The following is a 26,754-nucleotide window of genomic DNA, read 5'->3' on the forward strand; positions in this document are numbered from 1 at the left end:
GGGTTCTTCGGATCATCAGTCTGACAGATTTCTTCTCAAGACTATGATGAAAGCAAACACCATTGATGACATCGGCTCTGCTGATCAACCACTACGTGTTGAGAAGACGGGAGAAAGTGGACTAGAGAATGAAGAAGATCAGGCTATTCATGACTCATTCAAGACTTTTACACAATACAGCATCTTTATGGTGGGAAGATCACTGCACGTTTACATGACAAAATCATGTCATCCTGTTAGTCAGACCAAAATCAGACTTTTAAAATACATGTAAACATGTTAGTCTGGCCAAAATCGTATAAAATGGAGATTCACAAACCTAATTCACCAAGATGATGAGGCTCAAATCACTCCTGCATGTATGCACCCATTAGACTCAAATGGTTCTAAGTGCTCTGTACTTGCTAGAAAGTAATTAGTCATTAGTCATTTACGCCCTCCGTTTTGGTTCCTTATGTTTTTTACCAAATCTTTGTCACTTACTCCTTCCTTCGTGTTGTTCCATCTCTGCCTGGTGTCTTGCTTTGTTTGTCGTTAAGTTTTTGGGTTCCCTGCTTCTGCAGCACCCATGGTTTTTCTTCTGTTAATTTAGTTCTTCAGTTCCTTCATCTGGTTGCCTCCTGCCTGCTCAGTCTGCATTTGGATCCTAATTCTCTCTCAACTTTGGATCATGACAGTTGATACACATTATTGTAAACGCAACAGTATTACCCGATTGGCTGTTTTTCTTGTGGACGCCTGTGCTCATGTGTCACAAAGTCATCTCAGAAACAGGAAAATATATACCACGCTCTGTCCTAAAGGTGGAAGTTCTGTTTTTTCAAAAAACTTTGATCATCACTTATATTTTAGCACAGGTGTTTTGTTCAAACAAACACAAATTTAACACCTGGGTAACACTGCAGTAACACTTGAGTGTAGACGTCGTTGAATGGTGGGCAGACATCTGCAGAGTCTCAGAAAAGAGACACATTTGGGAACCAAATGAAATCCTCTGAAAGCACACATTCAAAGCACTAGCTCCCGGCAAAAATACATTTTACATTATTAATATGATGTGTGCTCAATCTATCAAATGGCTGCCACATAAACAACATTAAATTTTCTAATTTGGGACCATTTAAATAGATAGCTGGCGTTTGTGCATATAAATAGCCTGCAGCCAGTTGTTCTGTGTGATTGTTTCACTGCTGTTCGGGGCTTTCACCTCTGCATGGTGTTTTTTCCATCTTTTTGATGCCATTTTCAGTCATGTTTGTGATCATTTTCTGTTTCTATGGTTTTGAGATGCTTTTGTGATGTCATTTTTGTTGTAATTTTGGTTCTCTTTCAGGTCTTTTTGAATCTCTCTGTGATTTTACGTATTTTAGTTGTAATTTGATTGATTGTGCAAGAACAAACATTAACATTTCATACAGAAGCCCTGACATTTTTCAGGCCCTTCCCCTTTTTGTGGAAACGCCTTACGAGCAACAAATATATTGCAGTTGTACGCAGGGACTGCAGGTGAAACATATCTCATTACTTTCTATGTCTGAAACTGAGATCTGGTGACTGATACAAGGTGTGACAGGAATCAGCATTACAGTGTGTGTAAATGTGTGTGTTTATGAGAGGTACAAGATTGAGGAAGGAGAGAGGCTGGAAACGATATTTTATTTCATTATGCTTCTTCATTCCCCTGTCCTTTTCAGACAGGAGTATGACTTGTTTAGAAAAACAGGCTGACATTCGCTATTACACTGAAACACAGTCACATGCAACACTTAAACTTACACGCATAATAAGTTTAGAACCAGCATTAAAAGCTTGAATGAAAATGTACAAAAGAATTAATATATTTTGTTGCAGGTTTAAAACCTATTGTCAGTATGTAAATGCAATAACTCATCAATGAGTCATCGTGAGACTTTTTGGGTTCGCTTTGTGAGGTGAAAGCCTCGAGGAAGACCACAGACTCCTGCTGGGTTAATATGAACATCAAAGACAAACTGGCTGCTGCAGACTATTGAAAAAAAGCATATTCTTCTTAAAAGAAACCCTGTTTCAAACAAGACAACTCCAGCTTAAGTTCCAACTCTGAGAGAAACACTTTACAACTGAAGACAGCTGCTACCATGACTGCAGCACACTCAACCACACCTTTTTATGAATACAGTGCTGGTAAAAAGTCTTGATTCGCTCATCATTTCTTTTTATTTTTCTTTCCAAGCTGCCAGACTTTGTTGTAATCTTTTAAAGTGGTCTTGAGCAATAGTTTTCCAGGCTTTCTGAAGGTCTTTCAAAGTCTTTCTTTGGATATTGGCTGCTTTTTCACTGGTTTTCAGTCCAGCCCTTGTACCTGACCATTTTCACACTGACCTATGAATCAGCCAAACATAAAAAGTTACCAAACACATGAGCCGCAATTTAGCAAAGAAGTAATTTTAAATTGGATGTTTAGGCACTTTGTTACTAGCAGCCTGTCACAAAGACACATCATTTGTTCCCATTTCTTTAGTTGCATCTATGAAAAACACCAAAGATAACACAGTTTGACAGACAGAAAATAGTATTTTTGCAGCAACAAGGTGATTCCCAAAGAGCTTTCATCTGAAAACTTGGCATATCTCAGCATGGTGTGCAGTGTGTCCTTAAAACATTTGAGGAAACTGGACAAATATACCAGAGAGAACACAAATCTGCAGTTTGTATTTTTAAGGGAGCTGCTTTGCAAATATGACCCAAAAACAACTGAGTTTTGCCAGTAAACTGATTATAAAGTCTGATGCTGCTATTTATCTGAGAGACAGAGACCCTCAGTAAGATGGGCATATCCAGTCATCCAGTAAGTTTATTTATTTAAATGTGTTTTCTTTCTCTCCCGCTGTCATTTGTAATTCTTCCTGAATTCCTGAAGCAGTGATTCCACAGTTACTCAACCACAGTCCTGCTTCCGTTACAGCCACATGCGTTAGACCATCCCTCTTCTGAAGAATCCAAGTTTGATCTGACCATGCATGGCTGCATTATACGTTATAACTGATCAGTATAAGGTTGTGGAGATGGGAAGATGGTGTCATATGCTGGAGGTTGGAGATGTTGGTGGGTTCAGATTAACATATCCCTATTCACAGAATGAGGATAAAGGTGTTGGAGTCATATGCAGGCGTTATTTATGTATTCATTCATTCATTTATTTATTTATCAGCTAAAACTTGAAAAGCACAAATTATTTTTTAGGGGATTAATAACTGCTGGGACTTTAAGATTCTAATTTAACAACAACTCTGTCACAGTTGTCACAGTTCAAACCCATGAAGAGTGCTCTTCAGTGTGGAAACATGACAATGAAATGATGAGAAATTAACAGTTTCACGTTGTACAGAACTAGGTTACTTATGTCAGAGGAAAGGTGTCTTTGTGAGGACCGACTTCGGGTTTAGAACATATTTATGGAAGTGAGGACATTTTTTCTGGATGTCAATTTCAGACAAGGGAGACCTTCGAAGAACTGTTGGAATTATGTTGAGGATGGGTTATGCACTCTGTCCTAAAGGCTCCTGACGAAAATAAAAGTCCATATGTGTGCGTGTGTGTGAAGGAGAAAGAGAGAGGGGGAGTGTATGTATCGGTGTTGGGTTTCCCTCCTCTCTTTCGGCTCTCGCTTCAGTTGCGTCCTCAGAGCCGCTGGAGCTGCCGGAGCGCACAGATGATGCTTTACACGAACCGGCGGCTGGATGACAGGACGGCGCACTCCGCTCTGTGTCTCCCGGTGGTTGCCAGCCTCATCGTAACCGGATTATAACTAATTTACCGCTGTATCCTACGTCTCTGCACGACTCGTCTTCCCTTCCAGTGGGTTCGCTACAAGCCGGCGGAGGCGGCATTTTAACGTCGGATCTGACATGCCTCTGCCGCGCGTCCACATCGCTCCACACCGGCTGTTGTGACACTTATGCTGCTCTTACCTGGTTTACAAATATGATGAAATGGCAGCCCCGGAAGAAGGTGAGTAGACCATCTATTTTTCATTAAATGTGCTCCAAAGTTGCAGCGGACTGACTGACACCGCTTTGGATCAACGGGGCAGTTTTAACACTCAGACAGAAAGCGCGGTCACGGTCACTTTATTAAGTATAATCCGTAAATAGCCTCCATTTCAGAGACACTGCTCCAAAATGTATGTGTAGGATTACAGGAGGTGAAAAAATTCCACAAAGTTGAATAAAGTCGCTGTAAGCTCATTTCCACTGGTAAAAACAAACAAAAAAAAAAAAAACACTGGAAGTCACAATTAGAAATGTAATAAAGGTCAGTGTGAGAGCTGCAGAGCAATACAACTAAAGATCACTCACTGCAAAAGTCATGCACATGGACATCCATGTTGTCTGCTGTTACATTAAGATCCTTAAAACGTTCACAGACTGAAACTTGAGACAGTTACTGTGTTTATGTAATCAGATATAAAGCAGAAACCGTTCTTCTTTTACTGTAATGTGAGTTTCTGCTGTCTGTTTGATATCACTGCGATTTTAGGGTTTGTAGTGTCACTTTCACCTTTTCACGTCCTTTTGTTTTCACTTCCTTTGATTTTAACAACTGAATAAGCAAAGTTTTATTTCAGTTTAATAGTCATACTTTAATCTCACCTGACACAGCTTTAGGCCATTGTAACTGCTGTCTGATCCATTGTTGTGAAATAACCCCATCATGTCAGATGCATCCCAGATGCATTTATATCATTTTCCCAGAGGAAAAACCCTCCTTTTCACCTCGATTTACTGAATTTTACAAGTTTTTCCATAAGATAAATGTTTTTCTTTTCCTTTGCAGTTGAAAACGCTCAACAAAAATCAGATAAATTACTGTTAAATTTATGCAAACACTTTTTGTTCCCCTCGGGATGCGTAATAACTTGTGATGTTCGATGTCTAATTTCTGGCTGAATATCTAAAATGTTAATGACATTCATATCAGCTGTGTTTTGCTTGGACATTATATTGAGCTGCTTTATATGGAACAGGCCCAGGGGCCCAAGAAATAAGGTTTACCCTGATCTTGTACCAGAATTATGATGCATACTGAAGAAAGGCACAAAATAGTCAAAATTAGATTCAGAGCAGAAATAAAGAGAATGTAAATCAGCACAAACATAGGGATATCAAACACACTGACCTCAGACAAATGCAAAATTGCAACAAAGAGATGCAAAACGACCAAAGTAAAGCATTAAATGATCATAAAGTGATGCTGAGTGACCCACAAGTCCCACAGTGATCAAATTGAGGAAAAAAAAAAACAAGCATAATAAAATGCTAAATTAACAATATGAGAAACAAAGTTACCATAATATTGTAACTGACCATAAAGAGACACCGAATGGCTTCACAGAGATAGATAATAACTAAAACAGTCATGTAATGACCACAAAGGCAAGTACAGGAAAATAACCAAAGACATGTGAACTGACCAAACTGAAACACAAAACAGCCGTAACAAGATACAGTTTGACAACAAATAAAAACAGCATCCTAGAGTAGAAACAAAACAAACAGAATTTAGAAAAAATAATGCGCACAGATAAAAAAAAAAAAAAAAAACTGGTCACAAGACGTTCACTAAACATCCACATGTCTGCTGGGGGAACTTTCTCCAGGAAACAGGGTCTATTGGTGGGTCCTTTCCTCCATCTACTCCATTTCCAGGAAACAGGGTCTATTGGTGGGTCCTTTCCTCCATCTACTCCATTTTCAGGAAACAGGGTCTATTGGTGGGTCCTTTCCACCATCTACTCAATTTTCAGGAAACAGGGTTGATTGGTGGGTCCTTTCCTCCATATACTCCATTTCCAGGAAACAGGGTTGATTCGTGGGTCCTTTCCTCCATCTAGTCCATTTTCAGGAAACAGGGTCTATTGGTGGGTCCTTTCCTCCATCTACTCCATTTTCAGGAAACAGGGTCTATTGGTGGGTCCTTTCCTCCATCTACTCCATTTTCAGGAAACAGGGTTTATTGGTGAGTCCTTTCCTCCATCTACTCAATTTTTAGGAAACAGGGTCTATTGGTGGGTCCGTTCCTCCATCTACTCCATTTCTAGGAAACAGGGTTTATTGGTGGGTCCTTTCCTCCATCTACTCCATTTTTAGGAAACAGGGTCTATTGGTGGGTCCTTTCCTCCATCTACTCCATTTCTAGGAAACAGGGGCTAAAGGGGGAGATGTTGTACTCCTAAAACACCTTGGTACTGGTAGTAATTCTGAGATTACACAAAACTCTCAAGTTGGGGCTTGCAGTGATGAACACTTTTTATTGGTCAAATTTTCGCAGCATCTTTCGTCTTTCTGTCTCAGTCATTTCACACACAAAGACATGTAAAATAATCCACACGAGACCCTAAAGCAAGGATACCCACACCTGGTCCTCAAGGGCTGCTGTCCTGCAGATTTTAGATGTTTCTGTGCTTCAACACACCTGATTCAGATCAATGCATCATTAGCAGGCTTGAGCAGAACTTAACAATCTTTTGAAGAGATCCAGTTCATCTTAATCAGGTGTGTTGAAGCATGGAAACATCTGCAAGATAGCAGCCCTTGAGGACCGCAGATGAGTATCCCTGCCCTAAAGATGCTAAAAGGCCCACAGAATAATAGAAAAAAATGAAAACATCTGTTCTATTAACTGTGTGACTCAAAATAAGGTGAGCAGGGGGATTTTTAATGACTGAAGAGCTCACACGGGCAAATGCCAGAAGCAAGCCCTGGCCCATCTCAATCCAGTCCATGATATCCTCAGATTAAAACAAACCACCACAAAAAAATCTATATTATTCAGCACTTTGTTAATAAATCTTGAAGCAAGCTAAGTGTCTATAATGCCATGTTACTTGATTCAAGCAGAGTGCTGTTTACATTTAGATTGAACTAAAACAGGCCCAGACTTGTCTCTGCCAGTGGCAGGTTAATTAGGTCAGCCACGGTCATGTCAGAAAAAATTACTCTAAAAGTTGCGTCTTCAGCCAAATTCAGAGATCTAAATATCTTGCCTGCCAACTCTGTACAGTGTTTTATTGCTGCAAAAAAAGAAAAAGCCATATAATTGTCTTCTAGATTACCTAAAAAAGCAGTAAAAAATCCACAGCATGAGCTGCATATGTCCCACGACACTACACCATCTGCATATGATTATATGTTTTGTAAATAACATTATCTATGGAGATGCTATGAAGTGCAGCTGTCTGATAAATAAAATTAAACTAATAGCACAACATTTCCTTCTGAAATATAGTAGAAACATGGTAGCAATCGGCAGAGGATGGAAATACTTGAAATATCTTCCTTCTATGTCTATGTACTGAGCAAATATGCTGCAGGTTATTCTGGTGGAAACATTTACTGTAGCTTAAAGCGGATTGGTTCCTAAATGCAACTCTTTTTTCATGAGAAGGGCCCCACATGTAAGAGCAACCCTTCTCAGCATTCAGGCAAATATGTTTGAAAAGGCAGAGGTGATATTTTAAAACCTCCTCCGACTGTAGAGGGGGTTGTGTGAACTGGCAAGGGATTCAATGGCTTCCCAAATTTGTTTCTGGCTCAAAGATCACAGGCAGCGGCAGCTCCTCTGGAAAGAGTAAGAGCCCTGATCTTGGAGTGGTTGATCCAGCTGTAAAGACTGGAGAGCTCCCAGTGGGGAAAAGTTCTGCTCTCCTCCAGTGGAGTGTGTTAACTGATAAGGCCAAACAGTCAGCTGGTGGTGCACTAATGGCAGTGATGAGGGGAGACGAGCAACCACAGATTTATCCTGTATAATTGGATGTATTTGGGCCATGAATGCTGGTATTTCCAACATATTTTTAGGTCTGTTTTAAGAATAACCACCTACAATGCTCCTGTTATTGTTGAACGATTCAAGAAACAAACAAATGGTTCACAGGTTTAATGAAGTATTTAATCTGTAAAAAAAAAAAGCTGAATTGATGCATATGTCAGCTCTAAGTTTATAAGAAATACAAATATCACATTCCCACTGAGCATTTTTGGTCAAAAAGATGTTTAATCGGAATTAATACAGTTAACTTAGACATAGATGTCTAAGCTAAAATTCGGCAAAATTAAGTTGAAATTGAAGGGTTTTTTTCAACATTGTTTTAAGACTTTGATTAAAAGTTTGCCTTTAGCCCAGATGTTATCATTTCACACCACCGGTACAAATAAAAAACTGTCTGTCTTAGACACAATGGCAGCTGGTGGCTGAAGTGCAGTATGAAGCATAAAATTGTGAACATGAAATTGAGAACTTCTGGAGAATTTGGGGGACAGACATCACCAAGTTAGGCTTGAATAATACAGCAGCAATAAGTGCTCATTGTCCACACTCTGCACTGAACTATAGAACCATCCAGTCTTAACTGTGGCTTATCAAACGTTAAGATAACTTATTTGGCCAAAAAAGTACACAAAAATAATCAAATTACCTGCTTACATGACTGACTGCCAAGCTGATTTTGATGATGACGGTGTCTCTGAAGTTCATTCTTTCCTGATGTCCTCTTTGAGGATTGCAAGATATCATCAAACTGACTAACTTTGACCCTAACTCGACCACAAGTATGAGTTCTTAATGAGTTCCTCTGAAACAGTTCTTAATGTTAGCTGCTAAAACAAACTATAGTGAAGTTCAGGGTTTATGGAGCCGATTTCTGATGAATTATGGCGAATTTTGATGTGAATTCTCAGTGATGTTATCAACCAGCCAGCAGCTGTTAGGTTCTGCTGGTCAACACAACTCTTGATGAGATTGTACCTGAAAGAGGGCTTAGTAGCCTACCAGCTGTCCACAATCAAACTGCAGATGAGGGAAATTTAGGTATTTTATAATAATAATACCTGTCAAGAATTTTCTTATTAGTTTGTTGTGTTGTCTGAGCTCTCAGGATATTTACTGTATGTCTTCTCATACTGTAATAATGTCCTCAAGGGTTATTGAGTACTGCAGATCTCAAAATAGGCAGAACCTGAGGAAGAGAGGGGTGGAGTGGAGTCCAGTGGGGTCATTTCACGCCCTAAAATGAGATTCCTTTGAATAGATGTGTGAATTAACGGAAGAAAAAAACCCTTCTGTACTGCATCTGTGTTATTTTGACTAAAGCATATCACAGAAATTGAATTAAGGCCTGTGGAAGTTTTTAGAAAAAAGGCTATAATATGTCTCCATAAGTATCCTCAACTTATGAATGACATGTGGTGCATTTATGTCCTTCAGTTGTCGACCTGCGAGATGCAAGCCCATGTAAATTATGGGATGCTGTTCTGTGGCACACTGTACACAGTCCATACTGCCTAAACCTAACCGAACAGCAGGTAAGAGCATAAGTGGAGTGTGAAAAAAAAATCAACGGTTATTTTTGTTTATCCCTAAACAATGTTTATTCCTCTTAGAACCGGAGACACTCCTATATGTCATTTTGTCTTCCTTTTTGCGTCAGGTCCAAGAATATTAATCAATAGGACTGTTTCCATTTCCAATATCGCAGCTCGTTATTTTTTATTCCAAGACAGTATATTAGTATTAGTATTCCATCCATCCATTTTCTATACCGTCAATCCGTTAATGGGGTAGCGGGTGGGCTGGAGCCTATCCCAGCAGTCATCGGGCGAAAGGCGGGGTACACCCTGGACAGGTCGCCAGTCCATCACAGTAGAGTAGTATTAATAGTATTAGTATTGTATAGTATATTTTTGACTTTATGGCTAATTACATACATTGCTGTTTTAGTTACAGCATATCTTTAAGGACCAATTTTCTAACTCACCACAGATATATTTATTCATTAAAATGATGTAGTTGATACTAATGGATTTAACTGTGACATTGCTGCATAAACACCTATTTGTTACTCTGGTTTATTTTTTTAGCAGCAGATAGTTCAAATTATAAGTCTGGTGACTCAAGAATGAATTAATCAATCTTGAAGGTTTTGAAAATATTTTCAGTCTGAATAAAGAACACACACTTATCTTGTGAATCTGAAGCCTGGTGATCAAACATCATGTCGTTATGGACGTAACTCTCATAGTGTGACCAACTCTGAGAAAAATGCTTCAACCAGAGTTGACTTTGAAGAAGAGATGTGTGAAGTGCTTTATGAGGACTCCTTGCGGACCCATCTTCTCACTTTGGTTTTCATGTTGAAGAGCCCCAAGATCCTCACAGGGTGACGAAAGCCACAGAAAGAGACTCAGCGGACCACTTGTAGTTTATGTTTGCATGACTTTAGAGCCACTGTGCAGCTGTTACTGTGTTCCACTGGGTTTTATAGATAATTTAAATACTCTTTTTTTTGACAGTTGTTGCAAGAAAGAGTTGCTCGGGTCACCCAAATTAGGTGCTATTTTTTTTAAGCCTCGTAGCAAAGCTACAGAGTGAAGTAGGGCAGTCACTGTGTTACAAGCTGCAGTGCATTAATTTGAGTCAAATCGTATGATGCTGTAAAATCAATATTCTCTTTCTGCTCAGTACCTTTAGACCCAAGGCTCAAACACACAGACGCACACCAGATACACACATGTACAGATCCCTTTTAATGCACATGGTCTAGTTATGGGTGCTTGTGCTTCTGGGTCATCTTACCTACAGAAATTAGGTTAAATTTAAGGAAGGGAAACAAAGGCATGGAGGTCAAAGAGAGAGAAATGGAAATTAACTGATTTGTGTCACTGTTTGGTTAATGTAGGCAGAGGAGGAATAAAAGGAGGACCGAACTGAAGTAATCATATACTTGTATCATTAGTGTAAATGCATCTATGTCTCTTGGATGGCCTCAGTTATATTTTCATACACTCTGTATATGGGGTTTGATCTCTAATGAGCAGGTGTGTAAAGCATGCCCATATTTGTACTCATTAATGTCTGATTTATGGCTATTTATCTCCTTCTTGACCCATATAGTTTTATATAGAGTGGATATCAGGTGTTTAAATCATAAATATCCACTATCAGATTTCCTTAGTGTAATAATACTTCAAAGTTTGCACTCTGCATTTTGTATAAAGGCTAAAATTGATCAAATATATGGAATAAGACAGGTGTCACGGTCTATGGGTTTTTTGTTTTGTTCCTGTTTTCTTTGTTCTAGTTTTGATCTTTGCACTTCTATGATCCATGTTTTCTTGGGTTATCTTCTGGGCTCTAGTTTACCTTCTTTGCATTTGATTTAGAAGAGCTTCTTGTGTATTCTGTCAAGTTTTTATTCTTTTTCTTGTTTCACACCATTTTCTAGTTTGCTAATTGCCTCCCCTACATTTTGTTTGTCATTCCCTCCTTTAGTATATATGGATACAGGTCTTCTTGGATCTGTGTGATAGCTTCATCTGTGTGTTTTTGTTCCTGTCACACTGTGGTCTGAATTTTGGAATTATATTTTTTGGACTCTGGGCCACTGCATCGCTTTTAGTTTTGTTAAAAAGAATGGTAATTATTTATCTTCATGCACAGCAAACAGCAAACTCCTCCAGCTGTTGGGACAATTCCACATGTCTTCATAGACAAAAAAGAAACAATGTCTCTGGAAAGAGATGAATTGATAATGTTTTGTTACTGTTTCACAAACTTCTGTGAGACTGGGGTGAATGAATGCCCCCTCTGTGGCAAGTAGCAAAATATTAATGCTCTGCATACAGTATGTGCAAACAACATATTTCAGATGTTTTCCTACAATATTTAGAAGTTTGCCAAAAGATCGTTGTCTTGGTTGAATACAGAAAAAGTCAAATTTGGCTTAAAGCACAAGAGCATACATCATTTGTATGAACTCTCAATTTCTTCCCAGCAAACATGAGAGACTCACAACGAATGCTGAACCCCTTCTTCAATGTTTGTCTCATTTATTACCATAGCACTTTATTTTTAGGAAAATAAAACTTTTCCTTTCTATGTCATATTCGCAGGAGATGATATTACCTCTTCCGATTACAGATAGGAGTGATGTCATTTCGAGCAGACATAATAATGAGAAGGATTTTTGAGAGCTGACACACAGTCATTTAAAATTAATCACACTTTTATAAAGTATGATATGCAGAGTGACATATGTAACATTTAATGAGCTTGTGTGTTTGCACTTATTTAGAGGTGTATTAAATATTACCTGACTGAGTGCAACATTGGCAGCCACTCTGAAACAATGAGTCTTTGTCGGTTTCATGGGCCCAGAAGCCCGACCGTAGTTTGACTTCATCTTTTATTTGTCAGTGTATAAGATGAGAAGTTTTGCTGTCTTCCTCTGTCTCTGGGGTGTTGTTGTTTACTCGGCAGGAGATCATGAAACATTTCATATTCTGCTCTGCTCAGTCAGAACGGCAGCACACTGTGTGTAATGTGTTTACTTACAATGCAGCTAAGCTGCTTAAAGCTGCACTCCTGCCTCTGATTTAGGACTTAACCCACCATCTAAAAACCCTCTTAGCACACTTACACATCTTGTTAGAAAGCGTCCACAAGATAATCACCACATTCTTTTATAATCCAGAAGAAAGATGCACCGCAGGCTACAGTTTGTTTAGAGTGCAAATATGTTCTGCAGCATTTGTTGATGAGATCCCAGAGGAAACCCTCAAACAAAAGGCAGATGGACTTTAACTACTGTAGTTGATTTTTGCAGTTTCTTCTGTCATGTACCAGGCAGTCATTTTTACAAACAATGGCAACATCCTGTTTAATCTTTAAAATCTGATTGATATAGTTTCAACAAATCAAATGGAGGCTCGTTTGGCATCCTCCAATCTAAAAAAAAATCTACTGCCCTTACATGCAGCCGGAGAGAAATACGACCTCTATGAGCATGGGTTTGGGCTACAACATCAATTGGGAGTTAGAAATATTGGTGTGGGTTAAAAATAATGGAATAAAATGCACTCTTTCTACTACCATCAACATTTTTGTGTCAACCGCACAAATTTGAAAAATGATTTGATCACTCGAGGCCCGATATTATATGAATATGACTATTGGTACCATATATGCCATATGTTTAAGCCCCTAAATACGAGCACCAATAAGCATCAGAAGAGAAAAACAACTCACATTAGAGCAGACGTCATTGATGTGAGATTGACCCCCTGATTAGGTCTACTCAATAACATTACTTCGTTAGAGTTTGAAAATGATCATGGTTAGGCATAAAATTAATTTTTAATTTTGAACTAAATGTAGTTTTTCTGTGTAAAGCACTTTGAATCACCTTCTTGAGTTGTGCTATATAAATAAATTTGCTCTGCCTTTCCTTGGTTATATGTATACACAAAATACTTTATGATGGCCTTATCTGGTTGGCCTTAGGGAAATAACATCACTTGTTTGGGGTTAGACATCAAAACTACTCAGGGTGAGATTGGAAAATGAACATGGTTAGGGTTAAAATACACTCTTTACAATGCGATCACCCTCATGGATGATATGTTTACCCTCACATACCCTTGCTTTCTCTTTGAACACAATTTTAGGTCATATCTGCCAGCATGAACGTAGGACCCAATGGCATATTTTCAGGAGAATGGTCTCCAAAATATGTCACTTCACCTTGGTCAAACCATCCATCCATTTTCAATACATGCTTAATCCAATTCCAGGGTCACAGAGGCTGGATCCTATCCTAGCTACCAACATGGTTTGCCCTGGACAGGACCATGGTCAAACTTCTGCAGATAAATGTCCCAAACCAACACGTTAACCTCATTTCATCGTCATGTTTTAGAGACAAGTGTATTACCTGCTTTTATTCAGCTCACTGTGTGACTGAACTAGGAAAAAATACAAAAACCAAAGCTAAATATCTTGACTTGTGAGCTCCTTTTGAACAATGTTTTTTTTTTAAAAACTAGACTGTAAACGGAGGTGATTTGTGTGGCTGAATCAAGCAACGCCTTCCCTGAAAAGATGTCTGGATGGCAGCATATGTTGCTCCAAAATCCATAAAGAATCGTAGTGTCAAGGATTTCCAAAAGGAATTTTAAACGTGAATTTTCAGACGACAGAATAGTTTTCAGAAAATCAGACTCAGGGAGGATGGCCATCTGCATTGAACAGTTTGAGGGTTAGAGATCAGCACAGTGACACAAAAAACACAGAAAATACCAGGCCAGGGATCCCTGCAAAAAAGAAGGAAACAAAGCAGACATACACATATATATTTATAGACAGAGGGTAAAGAGGGAAGCGTGTAGAGAGGTGCTCAGTGCATCATGAGAGGTGGGAATGGAGTTTGAGCTGCTGCTTCTCCCTCCCTCTTTGAATTTCAGAAACAGAAAATGTTTATGCATAAAGGAATTCCCTGAGTGCTGACCAAAGCTAGACTTTCTTTCTGTGCCTCCCTCAGAGATGCAGTGAAGCTGTGAGGACGAGACTCCGCCAGGAGCTTGTCACGATGATAGAGCCGCACGACTCCAATATCCTCAGGACATGTTTTTCCTGTCTCTGTCCTTCTGATAGACTGTCACCATGTCTGCTTGTAGAGATATTGTCTCTGACTGAGCTCTAATCTATCCCAGGGATGATGTTATTCCCTTTCTTTCTCTCCTCGTTTCAGTTGCTCCTCCCTTCTTCCTTTCACTGCTCCCTGGAGAGGAGGGCAGGGAATAAAACATTTTTTTCTTTCATATAAGAAGAAAATAGACAAGAAAGGGACCATGTGTGACTTCACTTTGGCACAAAACCCCATTACTTCTGTCCCTCCTCCTCTGGTGCCCTGTGTTTTCTTGTCTTTTGCCTAAGTTTGTCTTTAACCTCCTTTGAATGAGACATCGCCGTCACTCATCATCACACAGCTTCTTTGTAGTTCTTCTACTTTGCATCCATTGAACCAGAACAGATGTGCAGCTACATCAGCACAGCTTCATTTCATCTCCCTGTAATGACCCTTTTTTATCTGTGAATGTGTTTAAAATGTGTGTCCACTGGGTTTTTTATTCAGGAAGGGGAGCTTTTTCTGCAGCCTCTTAAAGTGTGCCAGAGTGCCTCTTTTCACTGACAGAGAAGTGCTCTCAAATGCAGATTATTTCAAATTTTCAGAAGAGGATGTAGTTTTTTCTTTCTTTGACGCACCCTTAGTCTACCTTGGTCTACCACAATGAGGAAATGGAACTCTTACTTTGTTGCCAGAACAAGCTGTGTCCCTAAATGACATATGCTTCTATATGCATACATATGTGTGCTTAGCTTTGTTTCTCCTTCTGTGATTTATAGCAAACAAATGGAATTTAGCCAGTTTGAGTGAGCTTAGAGAGAAAAATACTCCCTTTAAATGGTTTATTTATTTAAATGAGCTCTGTGGCACATGAGTGAAAGATAACCCAAGGTCGTTATTTTGTCTGTGCAACACGCCACACTGAAGTAAATGTGATTTTAGTGGAGTTTTCTTTCATTTAGACACAACCTCCAAGGTGGTTTATGCCTGCAGCTTATTACAACCCAGAGCTACAATTCTATATTATGGTGGCTTTTAGTGGCTATTGAAAAAATGAAAGAAAGTCCTTGTAGAGAGGAGGTCAGACCGGATGGAAGGTGTAAAGCATTGCACTGTAGCACAATGGACTGCATCTTCTTTGTTTGAAAGTGATGGTAAATTCTTTCTTAAAACATGACTGTAACATGTCTGTAAAGATGGAGCTAAATGTTATTCTACTATTAGTTTTATTTAGAAGATAGGAAGTGACCTCAGTGGGTGCTCAGGTTGGAAAGCTTTTTTATTGCATATTGTCTGCCTTTTGCTCCCTATTAGAACTCCAGCGAACTTCCACTCTTATTCATGTTAACTGAAGATTTGGTAAGGTTACTCGGTTTTCATCAACTTGGCACTGAAATTCTACATTTAAATAAAAAATAAATCCTCTCAGCCACTTGTCTTTGAGCTGAAAACTATCTACAGATAAAGGAAAAAGAAGAATAGAAAGATTTAATTGTGTGTTGAAGGGGAACGGATGTAAAATTCTTCTCAGGAAGGTAAAACACTTTTGAAATAGATGTGACTCCTTGATAATCAATCATTTTTCAAATCAACGAAAGAAAAATGTGCAAGAGAAAGGAAAAGTGAAAGTTATCTGCAAAAAACTTTAAAAAAATTCAATTTGAAGCTACTGTGAATCCATTATCCTTCAGGGTCGCTGTATTCCACCACAGTAATCTACCAGGTGTGCCATAAAGTAAAGAGTGTCACGAGAAGAAGGCTGAAACACAACCATGAGCCCATATGTGCACATGCATGTGGATACAAACTATAATTCTGTTAAAAGAATTACCGATCTTTACTGGTCCTGAGGGTAAGCATGTGTGAAGGGTAAAAATGTTGCTCATCACCCATGCCGGGTGGTAAAAATGTTTTTCAGCCCTAACCAAGTAGTTTTCATTTCTTACTACAACCAAATCAGGAAATGAGTTTCATCGTAATGTGTTGTATTTACAGGTAACCGTGGCAACTTGTCAGTGATGGGCTCCATGTAAAAAGAATGTGTTTTAGCTCAAACTGTATTCATCTTCTTTATGTACTGAAATAATGTTGTTGCCTAAACCCAGATGGGAAATTTGAAGTGTTGTTGTGCCACTGATGGAACGTGTCAGTCTTGATCTCAGTCCGAATAAAGGCTCATGGTTGAAAGCACAGATTTTCGCTGCTCCATTCGTTTCTCCGTATGCAGACATTGTGGCTTGTTGAATGAAAGACTCGACAATGTTGTTAGTTCTGACATGGAAACACTCTGACATTTGCAGGGGCGGTTCTGTACAGGACAGAATTATGTCTCATATTTAAGGGTATAAACAAACGACACATATTAACCCTTTCAGTTGGAGGACTTGTTGTAAGAGAGTTAAAGCATCAAGAAATAAACAGTGAGTGAAACCAAGAGTTAACATTAAAATCTAGTTCTAGATTTTTATCAGTTAATCGTTACAGCCCAAATAATTGAGCATGAACTGTACTGTACAATGTAAAATACAAGGGCTGTGTTAATGTGGAGATGTTGCCAGTTCAAAGTTCTCATTAGAAAGTCATTTGCTGTCCGTTTGGTTGGGTTTTTACATTTTCCCAGTTTTCCTCTGCGTGGCTGCTGCCATCCAAGGTTCTGTTTGCACCCACTCACATTTAATCACTGAGTCTGAGAAGAGATAATATACTTTTATTATTTTCTTTTGAGCTCTTCTTTGCTTCAGTCCTGGTTCTTAAAAGTGTTGACTAGGATGTAATCATGACACAGACAAAGATTAGACAAAATTAACAAATACCACAGTTTCCATAAAATCTTTGCCTTTCAAACACACTCAACTGCCACTATTTCCCTTCTCTTCAGGCTGTTGATAATTTATCTTTTCTGTCCTTGACATTGCCTTGTTTACGCGTTCTTTTCATCATTTTTCTATGATTCCCTCTATTACTGGCAAAGACACTTTCCAACTGCCTTTATTTTAAACTTTGTCCAAAGTTTAAAGCAGACTGAACTGAAGTGAGCACATCTCCAGACATGCAGTACAGCACATGCAGACGCTGGACTCCAGTTCATAGAGAAACACAGAGCAAGCGCCCGCAGTCAAGGTCTCTGTTACTTAATAGAGTGAGAGGGGGAGGAAGAAAAAATAAAAGCAGAGGGGGAGGTGAAAGGGGGGAGACACGCCTGTGCCATGATGGGAATACCAGAAAGAGAAAGGTTAATATGTGTGTGTGTGTGCTGAGCCTATTAATAGTATCATACCTGCCTCAAGTCTCAGTGGAGCTGACCCAACAGCGCTGGGATGCCAATATTTCACTCTGTGTTTGTGTATGTCTGCATTTACACACAAGACTGTTAAAGCTTCATTCATGGGGCTTTAGCGATGCTTCCACAATTCTGTCAGCAAAACCTCTTTTTGGTTGTATTTACACTGATATGTTGTTGTCTCGTATTTTAAGGACTTTTAAGGATTGTTTTCCAATTCCTTAAAGGGATCCTTAAAGTTGCAGATGTGAGTTTTTCTTCATAATAACCCACAGGGATCTTACAGAGGATGGAAAACTGTAGCCACTTTCAACTGAGGCCTTTGAAAACTTTCCTATCCTCTTACTATTTTTTTCAAAGCATTATTTAAACATTTAAAATGCTACTTGGCTTTTATAAAGATCTCTGCTTCAGCTAGAGTGATGCTTCGTTTTAAAACTTGGCAGAAAAGCAGTGACAGGATGATGGGAATTGTACCTCATCAGTACCTCATCAAAATTATAAATAAATACATTTTAAAAGAGGTTCTGGTTTGTTTACAGTGTAGTGATAACAGCACACGCACTCAGGGCGATCTGCTCTTACAAATGGATCTTATGTGTTTGATGTGATTATTTTTTTATAGATGTGAGTACAACTGAGGATAGGCAGATGCAGTCAGAACTGCTTCTCAATTTTCCTGGTTTCTATTATAACGATTTCTGCATATATGATTAGTTACCAGTGCTTGTGCTTGGAGAAGCCACAAGGCAGCACTTCCCAACAGACAAAGCTTCTTTCTTAAAAGCTTTCTAAAATCTCTGCAATCTTCAATCTAAAACAAAAATCTGAAGAAAAGCCTGGAACATATTTGCCTGCTCAGTTTAGTTTAGTTTAATGAGAAACGTTGCTGACTATCATATAGGCTGTGTGTGCCTTCAAATGGACATTTTCTCCCGTTTGTCAAAGTGTCTGCACTGCACTTACAGCTGGTTTGTTCTCAGCTGCTGCAGAAATTAACACAAAGGATGAACAGGAGGTTTTATGGGAGTGAGAAATCCTGTGGTAAAGAGACACTGAAGTGCACTTGAACGTGGCTCAGCTGTGACGAGGACACCCCTCCGAACATGGGGCAACGGGTCAACCAGTTGAGCTTCATGTTGCGTTACGCGCCTCGTGTTCTTCTCCATACAACTTGACCTGAAATGTTTATTACATCACAGACCAAAACAATTGACAAACAATTCATCTGGTGGTAAACTGGTTAAGCGGTGAATTGGATATCACATATGTTGTAAGACAAATGAGATGCATGCTATACCTTGTGGTTATTCTGTTATTAATGGCCTTTTCCTCTTCTGTAACTTATTGACTGAAGTCCTGTACAGTAACTGTGGCATCAAGGCCAGTTTTAGCCCACTTGTATTATGTGTGTTTTTACTTAAACTTTGAGATATTTGATTAAGCACTAACGTCTTTACATGTATTTAAACATAAACACAATGATTTTAATGTTGTGTACATTAACTGACTGTTGTCAGAATGTGGTCTGAGGGACTGAATCTGTCCTGAATATGTGTCCTTATTGCATCCTCATTGCGTTTACACCTGTTTTTAGAGTCGTTCACTTGTGATCGAATCGCTCACGGCACATATAAGGTTCAGGTGTTCAGGTGAGTGGCTGCAACCTGAAGCACTGCAGGCTGCAAATGGATACTAATAGATGGTTTATCACACTGAACCATCTGGGATTCAATCCATGGAAAACAATTGGCAAAAGGCAGGCAATTTTCAGAAATTTTTTGCTGGTGATTGGATGAACTCCCTGTCTACCATTGTTGGTTGTGAGCCAACTTATTGATGGAGCCAGTTGGTTAATCAGACTGTTGTCAAGGCCTCATGGAGAAGAAAGATGACATCTCCCACTGAGAAAAGCCTCCACTGATGTTCTTTACTCTTCTATTAATTATGAAATTCTCTTCTGTGCTGATATAATTGATGCTATAGCAGCATGTGTGCTAACCTCTTTAGGATCCACCACTGTTGACTGTAGTCACACCTAAAGCCTGCCCACAGCTGTCATTATAGGACACTAATTGTTCTGAGCCAAACTGACTTTGCTGCATTGCTTGACGTCTTTGCTGCCTCGCGCCCCGCTGGAGAAATAAATCCCTTCTGAATGGGGCTTTGTCCTGGTATTTTGCCCCTTATTTTCTTCAAGTCTTCATTTGCTACGGTTTGAATCGTGCTTAAATGGTGAGCAGAGCACCAGAGGCAGAGAAGAAGACGCATGTTTACTGTAAATAATTCAGATAAAAAGCTATTGAAAATGTGACATCCGCACATGAAATGCTGACAGGTTTCCGATACCTATTATCAGAGTCTGCTCTGCTACTCCTGCAGCAGCAGTGGTGTGTCTGTGTGTTTGTGCTGTATTAGAACAGTCTGTTGTGTGTGTGTGTGTGTTCAGCTGCCTGTTGTATTCATTGAAGCAGTGGGGAGGTGCAAACGTCACGCTGTCTGAAAAAGCTAAACCAACTGACTGTGGAAAGTCTCTGGAGGATGAGGAAGCGGAAGACAAACTGGAAGCCACTTCAGAATATGAAATTGCTGAGTGAAAGGTGGAAAACATCACAAATCTCTTCATACAGTGATTTCTTGCTAAGACTTTCTGCTGCTCTATTTCTCATGCATACACACCATCTATTGCCTGTAATCACATTCCAGAGCGTTTCTTCAGCTAAATTGAATTGTAATTGGCAGACAATGGGCGTGACATCTTAATTCACTGGCTGGCTCGCATGGAAGCAGCTCGTCTAAATTGATCCTAAAGTGGGCTATGCTTACTGATGAGCCCAGAGCGTTAATGAAAGAATACAAGCCAGAGCTGGGGACATATAGGAAATGTGGAGACAGAGAGGGGAAAGAGAGGTGTACTATCTCTGAAAATTAATTGCCCTTTTGGACCAGTGCCATTTGTAATTATTGCATGTGACAGCAGCGGAATGTTTACCTCCTCACTGATATACCTGAGTGATCTGCTGCAGAGTAATACAGCTTTCATTAAAAGAAGAGAACGTGCAAAAAAAAACAAAAAAAAGGGTTTGTATTAAAAGAGCAACCCTGTCAAGTGATTTGCAACAGCGAATACGTTTTGAAGGAAATATATTTTCAGGATTACGTTTTCAATCAACTTTGTGTGGGAATGTTTGGAATTATTTGCCTAGACAGAAATTGCTTTCTGTGAAAATATCCAGTCTTATAGTGCAATATCCACTTTTTGTAAGTGCAGAATTATTGAATGTTTTTATGTTTTCAATAAGCCTGTCAGTTTATGGTGTTTTGGTGGCACTTTGTGCTGCTAAAATCTAACCCAGCTGAATAAGAAGGTGAAAGGAAATTATAAGAATTGAAGAGGTGATGTTTGCCTGTTTTGAAAAAGACTTTCTGAATCTATCTGACCTGACAAAGTTTGGAAAATGATTAACCCACTCAGGGTCTGCCTTATTTGAGGTCGGTAGGATTTGATAATCCTTTGTCTCCAAATGACAGAGCATTCAGTAAACAGCCTGGGGGCTTACACTAGCACATGCCAAACTGATATAAAACTACTTTAAAAAGAGAGTTTAATTCTCAAATATTACACTTCCTTCATCTGCAGTTCAACCACAGGTAGTTGGTACTTATTCCTCTTTCAGGTACAATCTTGTCCGAGTAATTTTGGTCCTGGTTGTTAAACACAGTACAACAGAGTGTAACGACCAGCCAGCAGGTTAATACTGCACATAGTCACATTGTTTTTCCCCCCAACGTATTAGCTTCATAAAGCCTGGACTTAGCTGTTGCTCCATTCCTCTGTGCTTTGTTTAAGTTTTTCGCTAATATTAGGAACTGTTGCAGGTTCTGATGTCATTCGGCATTCAATGACAGATGAGGAATGGAAAAACATTAAAGAACACCAGAAGTCTGATTCAGACAGTACACTGGCAGAGCATTATCAGCTCATTTCTTTCTAAGGTTAACTAGCTTAACAAAAAGGAATGGAGTTTTTAATTCCCACTTCCAAGGTACACTGAAGTTGAAGTTGGGTGTAGGTAAAGATGAAGAAGTTGGATATTTCTACTTTGTGCTGGGAGTGTGACGTTACTGCAAATCTGTGATATTTTCAAACTGGAGGGCCTCAACCAAAATGCCAGGCCTGTGTTTTACAGTTATTTGTGCTGCCACTTATTCCAGACACCCAATCATATTCTCCCAAGCAAAAAAAGAAAAAGGGGATGTTTGTATTTAGCAATCTTTGAAAAAATTTTAATTTCTAGACAGACACAGTTTTAAACTGTCCCTGTTTAATGAAACCGTAACAAATCTACGGCTGTGTTTGCCTCTCACTTCTTTTCTTTTCACACTCTTAGTTCAAATCAAGGAGTGATTGTTCTTTTTCCTTTGATTTGCCTAAAATGTGGAGTAATTCGACTCTCACCTTTCGACCACAACCCACCACTGATTTCTTTAAAACCATCTTGATATCCGACTCTGTTCTTAAGCCTTTTAACTGACATTAGTAAGAGATATGTTCATATTTGTTAATCTCTGTATACCAAAACATTTGTATTTTTATTTGGTACTTTTATGTTGGTAATCGTGTTTGTGCTTCCACTTGATCATCATCAAACATTTTTTTATTTTAACATCAGTCTCTCTGTAAACTGCTTCAGATGTTTGTGTTCTGTAAAATTTTGACTTTACGCTGCGGTTGTTGGAGCTAAATGTCAGTGTCAGTGAGGACATGATTTTTTGCACCACTGGAGCAGACAGTACAAGCAGAGGATACTCTTTGGCTTTAATCTAGTGAGAAAAAAAATCAGCTTCCACAGAAATGCCAAAGCACCAGGGGGACAAAAAAGGGGGAGGGAGGACAGTTCATGATGCAGAAAGCGAAGGTCATCACAAATTTGATCAGACTGATGAGAGTCTTGAGGAATGAAATCTTCTTTTACGTTGTCACCATCAGAGCAGTTTGGAAGTTTTCAGTGCTTTTTGTGACAGTCCCAAATGAATTTCTTTCATCCAAAGGTCAGAGGAGTTTTATTTTTAGAGTTTTAGGTGAGATGTAGGGGAGCGAACACAAGAGGAAGGAAACATGTATGTGGAAGAAATGTCAAGTGAAAGAAAATATCTGAAAAACAAAGCTGGAGTCAAGTCCTGACAGATTTACTTCAGCCTCACACTCATAATTCACACCATTTCTTTCTTAAATCAGCAAATAAGCTTATGATCTCAGCTGATCCGTTCTCGGGTGGCACAGAAGCTGCTCGCCGTCATAACGGGGAGAAATTCTAGGAAAACGGATGCTGGCTTTGATACACAAAAGCAATCTCACTCATTTTTAACAATGAGATTCCTGTCGCAGGATGTTAAACCACTTCTTCCACACACGGAATGTTTCTCTGCAGCAGATTCTGACCAGCAGAAACAGTAGAAAATTACAATATTTTACTGTACTATACCAGCAGGAATTAATGATAGTCACCGTGGAAGCTTTAATACGTTTATCCAATGACTTCCTAAAGAAATTAAGCCTCCACGTGAAGGAGTGCTCTTTTTTGGGAGGGCAGATTTTATTCTCAATCATCCTCCTATATATTAGAAGCTTTTTGAATAAAAAGTCCATGTTTCCAATGTCACAGGTATATCATCTGAGCTGGTGAGGTCACAAATCAACTATGACATCAACAACAGCTCTGTAACAGGACTGAATTTGGCCAAAACTTCATTACTTTTTTATATTAATTGAAGTTGATTGAAATAGTAGTTTTTAAAAGAAAATCTACATGTATATGAGCTTAGTGTTTTCAGAACATCTCAGTCCAGCCTAAGTTATTCATTCTGGACCAGTAGGCAGTGATAACATAAGCAACAAAAGAAGAAGATTCTGAGCATGTCGAGTGACTTCAGAACCAAAACAATGGCAGCTTGTTTTTCTTGTATAACACTGACCGTTTCACCTCATTTATTTATCTAAAAGATTTCTAGCACTGTCTAGCAATGACAAAACTGAAATGCAAATACGACTCAAAGCAAAATTAACCAGATGTAGAGAAAATATCATATAGGTGCCATTTTGTTGTGGTTTCCAGCCCATGTGAAGTAGGCTGAGACATTGTGTTCCCCCAAAGCACAACTTACATATGAAGATGTGTTTTTAAAAAGTCTTTTGTAAAAAACTCAGCTTTTCTCACTAAAAACGTGTGAATGAGAGGTTCAGAATACCCCTGTTAGTGTGGGCTGGGTTTTAAGCAATGGTTATGCTCAGGGGCGCAACTACCTACTTTCTGAGGGGTATGCAGACACATGACTGGCCCCCCGTGAATCTTATTTGTTCAATGACTTTCAATTATCTAGTCGTGATCAAGTATGGCCTATAAAGACAAAAGTTTATTTTAAAGTAAATGTTACACTATCCATGTTTTCGGGAATAATTCTTGAGGCTTGTAACTCAACTGTTTTTATTTTGAAGCAAGTAATTAAATGCTAAATGTATTATTTGCAGCTTCAACTGGGACTGGTGATGACAAAACAACGGGGGGGGGGGCAGAGAGAGAGAGGACAGAAAGAGAGAGGGAGAGAGAGAGAGAGTGAGAGGTCTCATACTGCAAAACAACAACAACAGAGAGAGAGACCGAGAGAAAGAGAGAGAGAGAGGGGCAGATAGAAAGAGGACAGAAAGAGAGAGGGAAAAAGAGACAGAGAGAGAGAGGTCTCATAATGCAAAAAAACAACAACAGAGAGAGGGGGCAGAGAGAGAGAGGACAGAAAGAGAGAGACAGAGATAGACAGAGATACAGAGGGAGATGTCTCATACTGCAACAAAACAGCACAGCAGGTGATCTACTCAATCAAAAACAAAAAATAAGTCAAGTTACATGTACCAGTGTCATCTGATGGTCAATATATTATAAGTATGTATGTAAATTGAGTGTAACACTTGCTTTGTTATTAATAATTCCAGATTTTCATGGTTTTTGTTTTTCCTCTTTAAATCAGAAATACTGATCAGGACATAGTTGCAAGACAACAGTAACCTGTCGTTTTACTAGTAGTAGCTTTTGCTAACCTGAATATTTACAAGCCACTAAGCCTTGACATAACTTACCTGTTGTCATTTAACCACTTAGAAAACTTTTCTTCATCCCTTCAAACTCTTTCTCCTTTTCCCTCCTCCGTTTTTTTTTTATTTTGAGCCCCAGAGAGCTTTCTCTTCTGTTTCTCCACCTTTAGCACCCTGTCATCAGATTACAACAAGATTCAAATGAAAAAACTGTGTTTAGTGTGGTGAGGGGGTGTGAAAGAGGGGCGGGCGCCTAATCAGCATCGTGTCTCTGTTATTGATGATATAATTTACACATGCACAAAAGCCGTTAGATTAAAAAAATGCCTACTCAAAATTATTTTCCCCCCATCGCTTTGGCGCCCCTCCGGTGCAGCGCCCCTATGGGCTGAATCTGGTGCAAACCCACTTTTTGCACAACTGGTTATGCTTGAGGTTTTAGTCGTTATGTGTGTAAACTGCTACAGCAGTGTGTGTTTTGCTACAGAAGCTATTCTCTTTCTGTAATTGCAAAAGAAAAAAGAAGTCCTGACAGGTTCGAGTCCCTAGTTACAGTTGCTAAGCTGTGATTGGACAGTTTTGCAAGGGGTTAGTAAAAGGCCAGTCAATAGTAAACACATGTTTCTGCATTAATGTCATGTACATTTGGTTTTCTTCCACCATTATCTGCTGCATTCAAAACAGAAAATCCTTTAATTGGATTAGTCAGGCTGAATAAAAGAGCTGTCAATGAATCAGTTACCCAAGAGAAAAATACACGCTGCTACTATAGCAAAGTCAAATCTGTCTGTATCAGGCTGAGGAACGAGAGTTTGCTCCAAGACGGATGTTAGAAGACTAAAAGCATGGTAGATTAATGACTGGATACTCTTCACTATGAATTATCACAAACTGTGAGCATGATCAGGCTGGATTTGAGACAGAGCAGCTCTAATTAGCTTTGTAGGGAATCATTAGGATGGTGTTCTCTCCTTGCCCTGATTCACTGAGTGGGAACTGCGTGCATGATGCCTTCCCCTGAGCAATCACTGGTCTCTGTACTGCTCCGTCTGCCTCCCCTTATGTCCTCCACCTCTCCTCATCTCTCCCTGGATGATTTGGGTCTAATTAAGACTGAACACCTCCGAGAGAGAAGGAGGAGGCATTGACCCTGCTCGCTGTGAGGCATAAGAGGTGTAAAAGTAAAGCTGAAGTGTTTAAGTAGGAGTTAAAAACTCTGTGTTCCTCTTACAACTGAGATTCTTTTCTTTTAATGATTTAACACTGAGGAACATTTTGTCTTCATACAAACAGATTAAACAATATGATCTTGATTGGTTAAGGACACAATGCTTAACAAACCTTTAACTTTTCACTGTCACATGCTCCATTATCTATCAAAAGAAAACTGTTGGCTTATTTCCATTGGCCTCTCCAGTGGCAGAATTAAATTGTTGCAGGTTTAAAAGTCTAGTGTGTAGATTTTGTAATATGTAGTGATATATGTCGGTTCAAATTGCATATTTTAATCAAATGAACTGCTAAAGACAGAAAAAAGCACATAACACTGTTTGATTTGTTCCCTCTGGGCTGTTGTAGAACAATTGTACATATAGTATAATAAATATAGTATAGCAAAGAGATGAAGAGTGTGAACCTGAATGATCATCCAGGTTTGATTCTTATGGGTGATATATTCATGGATGCCAATGCCAAACTCATTAAGGCACAATTCTTCCATAATAGATTAATGGAATTCCGTTGACACGAATGAAATACCAAGCCCACTTTAGAGCCCTATAACTCAGGTATATTTTATCGTAGAGACATCACTTAAAGTTTAAACTGGTCATGGAAGATGAAACTTTTATGGAGTAAAAGGGTATTTAGATTTCACTTCCATGAAACCTTTGTATTTTGTCACAGAACGTTCAGGTTAGAGCGCAGTGATGTTACACACTAACTTTTCAC

The 26,754-nt window shown here is 39.1% G+C and overlaps 1 protein-coding gene across 1 annotated transcript in view; it reads left to right on the top strand.

The window, feature by feature from the left end:
- ttc28 (tetratricopeptide repeat domain 28) overlaps positions 1-26,754 on the top strand; it is a 158,308-nt gene that overhangs the window by 40,186 nt on the left and 91,368 nt on the right. The window lies entirely within an intron of this gene.

The sequence above is a fragment of the Leuresthes tenuis genome, unplaced genomic scaffold (genome assembly GCF_036924035.1).
Source record: "Leuresthes tenuis unplaced genomic scaffold, fLeuTen1.0.hap1 SCAF_19, whole genome shotgun sequence".
In the NCBI taxonomy this organism is placed as follows: Eukaryota; Metazoa; Chordata; class Actinopteri; order Atheriniformes; family Atherinopsidae; genus Leuresthes; species Leuresthes tenuis.